This window comes from Hordeum vulgare, chromosome 7H (genome assembly GCF_904849725.1).
Source record: "Hordeum vulgare subsp. vulgare chromosome 7H, MorexV3_pseudomolecules_assembly, whole genome shotgun sequence".
NCBI classification, from domain to species: Eukaryota; Viridiplantae; Streptophyta; class Magnoliopsida; order Poales; family Poaceae; genus Hordeum; species Hordeum vulgare.
This window is the reverse complement of record NC_058524.1, coordinates 19,918,148-19,926,365: the sequence shown is the minus strand read 5'-3', so window position 1 is coordinate 19,926,365 and position 8,218 is coordinate 19,918,148. Positions and strand designations below refer to the sequence as shown.

Below are 8,218 nucleotides of genomic sequence, written 5' to 3'. Positions count from 1 at the left end.
TGAACCTCCGGCCGGCTCCTCCTCGCCGGCACGACCGACCGTCCTCACCGGCATCACCACCACCGTGTCATCACCGCCGTCAACCCCGTCCTTCCCGCGAAATACGGCTTCACCGGCCCCTCCCGTCAACGTCGGTGAGCCCCTCCTCGGGCTCCTCCCACCATGTCGTTCTCCTCGCCGCCCCGGTTCCGTTCCGGCAAACGGGACCCCGATCCGTTGACGGTAGACTCCGGTAGGAAGGATTGAACATTTGGTTCTCCTATGTTGAGTTAGCAGAGAGTTGTTTCTCTGTTGTCTGTTGACAGAGAGGGAGATGAGAGTTTTGAGAGAAAATAAATAAAAATAAATGATGTATTAGATGCGTATGTATGTATGTATTGTCGGGACCCCGATCCTAAGCCATAGGAATCCAGCCTGTAACACATCGCATCCCTTTGTGGTCTCACGCACGGTTAACTCCACGGCTGCAGCCTTACCTTAGCCGGGACCGTTTGCGTCTTTTGACTCACGTATGCGATAGTGTCGCTAGCAATCCAATGTCAAAGAGAGGAAGAGTGAGACAGTGGGATTGTATCGAAATGTTCAAGGGGGTTGCTTGCTTGACAGTTCCGAAGATTACCATGAGTCTTCAGTAGTGTCAACAATCACAACGTCGGAACCATCATCTACCAACAGGGAACAACACCGGCAAACAGAAAAAGAACAAAATTTACTTCACGGAAATGCAACACTATGATGTGTGAACATGACATGGCAATATGATGTTGTTTGCGCTAATGCATCAAGCAACAAGATTAAATGAAGTTGGTTCGATCCAAAGTTTCATAGTCAAACACCATATGTGATTATTTAAATGTCATTTATTTGAATGTCCTAAAAAGAGGACACATCGTTGTTCTAACATGCATGAAAATGCCATAAACAGATTCATTGGAATATTATGTTAATTCTTCATATGTAATTTAATTTCATGTGAGTTACGTTTTACTTTCTATGATTTTCTGAAATGCCATAAACAGATTCATTGGAATTTTCAAAGTTTATTACTTTTTCTGAAATGTAATATTGTGTTCATTTATATTGTAATTTCTTAGACTCACATATGACCCCGCTAGTCATTAAATCCATCCCAATTAACTTTCAACTGTAACAGGGTTGACTATTTGTGCCACATCATCCTCACATATGAACCCTCCTTCTCATAAACGCATTTAAAATGCATGAACTAGTCACTAACGGGAAGCCGTAGCTATTTGTAACTACTTATTCCAAAAGCGATAGATTTTTATTAAGTCATGTGAAGCATATTTACAAACTAACAAGCTCATCAAAGTACCATGAGAAGCATCAAAATATATAACACAGTTCAAAATATAGGCCTAAGTTACATACGTAAAAATGAAATAGTAACTCACGTCGTAATAAACAGAAAGCAGTACTGAATTTTTGGCTTTCCTTTCAGCAGATAGTCATTAACAGGCAATGGTACAAATGAGATCGAGTGATAAATATAAAATTTATACCATGAAAAGCATCAAAACAAAAATCGACTAAAAAGATAAGAAAACATAAGGTATCGACTGAAAGAGTGACATGAGTCAGTGTTAATAATTGATCCGAAACATTTTGGTTATCCCGATAGAAAAGGTTAAGCATCTTGGTTGTCTTATGCATAGATTATTTGTTCTTTGTTTAGATGTTGTTGATGATGTACACATTAATATTGTTTTGGTTTTATGTACGCGAGAATAATCTATGTGTCTAAGTGTACGTTATTGTATGTCGCATTTTTTCATTATTATTTTCAATATGGTAAGGTCGTAAATAATTTGCCCCATCACCTAACCGTACATGGGTGGTTGCTAGCCGGCCCCTTACATGCACGTATGTAGTACAACAAACAAGTGCTGGTTAATAAATGAAATGTCATCCTGCGATCGGTAGGTACTATATGTCTATCATGTTACGACGCTATACAAGAGATGGTCCTAAACTAACTCAACACCCAAATGTAGTAATAGATTAATTGGTAGTATGCCAAAGAGGTCACACCAATCTGATTCATATTTTTTCACGCGTACATTGATGGGGATGCTAGAAATATACAATTAATGAACGGAAACTTGTTATGTTGAATCATGTAGTTTTGAATATATGGAGTGGTATATGTGTCAATAAGTTAGTGGAATAAAACATCTATACCTACTATGAAAATAAATACGTACGTACACATCGTTCCACTTGGTTCTACCGTCATGCTATAATTTTGAATATAGATGCGCGTGGCTGAAAAAAATCGCTTGCGTGGTACTCGAATACACGAGCCCCCATGAGGGATGCCAAAGTAATGCTCGAGTGACCAAGTGATACATGACATGTTTTTGATTACAAGACATGATTTCATTGATACTATCAGAAGTGTAGGACGTATACCCTGATAAAAAGAAACACAAGGGACTCATTGAATTTCGCAGCTATAGTCCCATCTAGGTTGCATATAGGGAATCCCACCAATTCAAATATTCTTTGCAAGTTGTTTCGAACATCAAGAGGCCACTAAGGTAATCAAAGAATAGAAAAAATAGAAGAGGAGATGCCTCGCAAGCCGCACCATTGAATTCAATTAACACCGAATCTTGATTACTACAAAGAAATAAACTCTTGATTGATGGATACTCGGGCATCCATGGATGGTGACTTGGTAATTTGATCGCAATAAAGGAGGTCGATTTGTAGGCTCTTGGACTTTCATAGAGAACTATTAAAGGGGAAGATGTTCTATCCCATCTAAAGGAAAATAAAGAAAACATGGACAACGTGTCCATGACTAGTTACAAAATACCAACATATTGCAATATGGATTTGATTAGAACCATTTAGAGCTTTGCCTACATGCATATATGTACAATATTTTTGGATAATTACAATGTTGTTATAATGTTAATATATTTAGGTATGTTGTAACTTTTGGGACAACTGATATTTTCTTGTGCTCAAATTTCTATCCTTCTAATTCATATTAATCATTACAGCTTTAGTACAACTTCAGTAATTAATATGTACTAGAGAGAGTATTATGTGAAACCATTTGGTGTTCACGATAGAAAAGGTTAGGCATCTTGGGTCTATTATCGTTATATTTTTTGTTTGTTGTATACATGTTGGTGATGATGTACGCGATAATAACGTACGACAGAATGATCTATGTGACTATGTGTAATTTCTTGGCTCTCAATTTTTTTATTAGTATTTTTTATTATCTAAGCACACAATTTATCGGCCCCAACACCTAAGCATGCATGTGCGGTTGTTAGACGACCCCTTTCATACGCGTATGTAGTACAAGAAACAAGTGGTGCTTAACAAATCAAATATAATCGGACGATCGTTAGGTAATGTTTATCTCTATGTTGTTACGATGCTATATACGAGTTGGTCCTAAACGAACCCAACAACCCAAATGAAATAACAGACTAATTGGTAGTATGTTGCACAGGTCACACAAATCCGACTCATAATTTCTCGTGCATACATGGATGGGTATGTTCGAAAAATACAGTTAATGAGAAAAACTTGTTTTATTCGATCATGCTGTTTTAAATATGTGCAATCATATGTGTCGATAAGTCAATTGAAGTTAACATAAATAATAATAAAATATGAGTCAGTGGTAGAATCATAAAAATTATCTAGAGTACACCAAGTTTTGGGTGAAGTACTCTACATGGAACATATACCAGTAGTCATCCCAGATTCAATCAAACTTGTGCATTGATTCTATTCATTATGAATCTTACGAATCAAGGATAGAAGATAATCACAAAGCTTATTTAATCTACTTATTGATCCAACATGTACAATAGGTCATGCATTATAATAAGTGTTGTGACATGATCACTCTTTCCTCTAGGCCATTCTGGTGTATGAGTGTGACGGGCATCCATTAAGGTCGTAAACAATGTTATTGACAATAATTGCACGTCTATATGAGATGCTTGCACCGCCATTACTATTTAATTATTCGTGTTTGTGTGCTGGATGTAAAACCAGACCACAAAAATAAAGAATTGTTCATTCAATACCTTCGTGCAATGTGGCATGTCTGGTGTCACCATGGAATACTTCCTATAAATAGAGAGCATCCGAGACTAGATTCGTCAGTTGGTTTTCTCATAAATACATACAAGGTGAATATGGAATCCATAAGTCTTAAGAGTATCATTATTGGAGTGCTCATGCTAGGACTAGTCCTTCAACAGACCCATATAGAGGCCAAGAGCTGTTGTTGTTCCACCACGACAAGAAACTGCTATAATGTATGTCGTGTCACCGGTTCCTCTCGGCCTACATGTGCAAGCTTATGTGGTTGCAAGATTTTGGAAAAATGTGTGCCTCCATGTGACCGCTTCAACCTTGTCACGGACGCAGGTAAATTCTGAATCCATCATTCTCGTTATCGTTCATATCATGAGTAAAAATTTCCATTTACATACATATTTGTTTTATAGACGAAGCAAAATCCATTGAGTTCTGCAAGTTGGGTTGCATGTCCGCATTGTGCGGGAACATCAACGCTGGTAAGCTAAAGACGTTATGGACCATTCGTTGCATATTATTATTCACTTTGAGTTAGTGATTGTTTCTAATGGAAACAATTCTCCACTTAGTTGTTGCGAGTCAAGAAGTGAACGATGTCAAAGATCATTGCAAAACTGGATGCTACCATCGATGCTACCATCTCTGCACTAAGGATTATGAATTTGGCGAAGTCCTTGCTTAAGAAAGTGTGACAGTCGACATTTCATGTTGAATATACGGGAGTGTCAATGTTATATTGAATAACTGGATAACATGTTCAATCCAGTGTGTCAATTTATTTCTGCTTGTAAGTGTCTCGGTGATGCGATATTATTGATAATTAATGTGCTCATCGTTTTGTAAGAAACGTATGTCATATCCAATATAATGTGATGTATTATTATAATGTGTGGTTGTGTGGTAAATGATAATTTAATTATTATCTCCTTTTCCATTTATATTACTAGTCATCAACCAGTGCGACTGCACGAACTCGTCATTCATCTTTCAAATCATTTGGAGGAGTGTTATTATTTGAGCATCAGAAGGTCATATCAAAATTTGAAATCATTAGGACATATCTAGACAGTACCTCCTTCATAAAGTTCCTTTCTGGACAAACACTTTGGAAATTAGCTGAGAAATATTTACTAGGCTAATGATGCTAAATTTTGACATGATGCCCTAATATGGATAGGAAAGAGTCCACAAAATTTTTGACGAAAAACACGAATGTAGAAATGACACTTCCTTCACAAAGTGTTGTTCATGGCAGTATAGGAAAAGGCATATCCTTGTATTATTTTTGAACTAGACAAGGAAATATTTTGACATACTTGAGGAATATATGACCCAAACAATTTACAAGAATTATTTGGGAATTTGGGACTGACAAAAATATTGTTTGCTTCAAAACTAAGAGAAACTAAGAGAAAGGAATATTACCACCAAAAAGAATTTGACTATGGGAAAAGATGGAAATGAAATGATATTGGGAAGCATTTGAGAATGACAAGTCACTTTTGGAGACTATGAAGAGATGATCTTCCCAAGATTCCAGGCCATAGAGCCCAATAAAAGATAGTTCAACTAAATTCCAGGACTTAGTGGAAGCACAAGGAGGCATTTTATTCTACAACTAATTTCCACACATACCAATTTATTTCAAATATACACGCAATATGCAAGATATGTGTAGATACAACATGACATCATAACATAACAGTACACCACAATATATATTTAGAAAGCTCTGAACAGCCAATGTAGTATAATGTTACAATGAGGGGGTCACATGGCCCAACATTCAGACGATACAAACATCAAGCAGAAGTTACATGTGTGGGTCCAGAATCTACTATAAATGGACGGAAGAGCGTGGAAAGCTACAACGACCCAACTAAAGGAGCCAGACCACTATCTGGGTTACCAATCTAATCCTTCGATGTCAACATCAATATGAAAACATAAACTAAACAACGTCTATCTCTGCAAAAATATAAATAACCAACAGTTGAATCATGTTGTCCTAATGCATTGAAATGAGAGGAAGAGCGAGATAGTGGGATTGTATCGAAATGTTCAAGGGGGTTGCTTTCTTGACAGTTCCGAAGATAACCATGAGTCTTCAATAGTGTCAACGATCACAATGTCGGAACCATCACCTACCAACAGGGAACAACACCAGCAAAGAGAAAAAGAACAAAATTTACTTCACGAAAATGCAACACTATGATGTATGAACGTGACATGGCAATATGATGTTGTTTGCGCTAATGAATCTAGCGACAAGATTAAATGAAGTTGGTTCGAACCAAAGGTTCAAAGTCAAAGTCGTGATTATTTAAATGTCATTTATTTGAATGTCCTAAAAAGAGGACATACGTTGATCTAAAATGCATGAAAATGCCATAAATAGATTCATTGGAATATTATGTTAATTCTTCATATATAATTTAATTTCATGTGAGTTACGTTTTAATTTCTATGATTTTCCGAAATGCCATAAACAGATTCATTGGAATTTTCAAATTTTATAACATTTTCTGAAATGTAATATTGTGTTCCTATTTTTTTTAATTTCTTAGACTCACATGTGACCCTGCTAGTCATTAAATCCATCCCAATTAACTTTCAACTGTAACAGAATTGACTATTTCTGCCACATCATGCTCACGTATGAACCCTCCTTCTCATAAACTCTTTTAAAATGCATGAGCTAGTCACTAACACTAGTCACTAACGGGAAGCCGTAGCTATTTGTAACTACTTATTCCAAAAGCAATAGATTTTTATTAAGTCGTGTGAATCATATTTACAAACTAACAAGATCATCAATGTATCATGAGAATCATCAAAATATATATCATAGTTCAAAATATAGGCCTAAGTTACACACGTAAAAATGAAATCGTAACTCACCTCGTAATAAACAGAAAGCAGTACTGAATTTTTGGCTTTCCTTTCAGCAGAGAGCCATTAACATGCAATGGTACAAATGAGATCGAGTGAAAAATATAATATTTATACCATGAAAAGCATCAAAACAAAAATCTACTAAAAAGATAAGAAAACATAAGGTATCGACTTAAAGAGTGGCATGAGTCAGTGTTAATAATTGATCCGAACATTTTGGTTATCACGACAGAAAAGGTTAAGCATCTTGGTTTTCTTATGCTTAGATTATTTGTTCTTTGTTTAGATGTTGATGACGATGTACACATTAATATTGTTTTGGTTTTTTGTACGCAAGAATAATCTATGCATCTAAGTGTACTTTCTTGGATGTTGTATTTTTTCATTATTATTTTCAATATTGTAAGGTCGTAAATAATTGGCCCCATCACCTAACCATACATGGGTGGTTTCTAGCCGGCCCCTTACATGCACGTATGTAGTACAACAAACAAGTGCTGGTTAATAAATGAAATATCATCCTTCGATCGGTAGGTACTATATGTCTATCATGTTACTACGCTATACAAGAGATGGTCCTAAACTAACTCAACACCCAAATGAAGTAATAGATTAATTGGTAGTATGCCAAAGAGGTCACACCAATCTGATTCATGTTTTTTCGTGCGTACATTGATGGGGATGCTAGAAATATACAATTAATGAACGGAAACTTGTTATGTTGAATCATGTAGTTTTGAATATATGGAGTGGTATGTGTCAATAAGTTAGTGGAATAAAACATCTATACCTACTATGAAAATTAATACGTATGTACGCATCGTTCCACTTGGTCCTACCGTCACGCTATAGTTATCAATATAGTTGCGCGTGGCTGGAAAAAAATCGCTTGCGTGGTACTCGAATACACGAGCCCCCATGAGGGATGCCAAAGTAATGCTCGAGTGACCAAGTGATACATGACATGTTTTTGATTACAAGACATGATTTCATTGATACTATTAGAAGTGTAGGACGTATACCCTGATAAAAAGAAACATAAGGGACCCATTGAATTTTGCAGCTATAGTCCCATCTAGGTTGCATAGAGGGAATCCCACAGATTCAAATATTCTTTGCAAGTTGTTTCGAACATCAAGAGGCCACTAAGGAAATCAAAGAACGGAAAAAAGAAATAAACTCTTAATTGAGGGATACTCGGGCTTCTGTGCATGGTGACTTGGCA

General features: G+C 36.4%; 1 long non-coding RNA gene across 1 annotated transcript; it reads left to right on the top strand.

Moving 5' to 3' along the window:
* Positions 1-4,171: 4,171 nt before the first annotated feature.
* On the top strand, positions 4,172-4,984 carry LOC123412391. The gene is made up of 3 exons (XR_006613490.1): positions 4,172-4,428; positions 4,509-4,577; positions 4,668-4,984. It is a non-coding gene; the product is annotated as an uncharacterized LOC123412391 (long non-coding RNA).
* Positions 4,985-8,218: the final 3,234 nt, after the last annotated feature.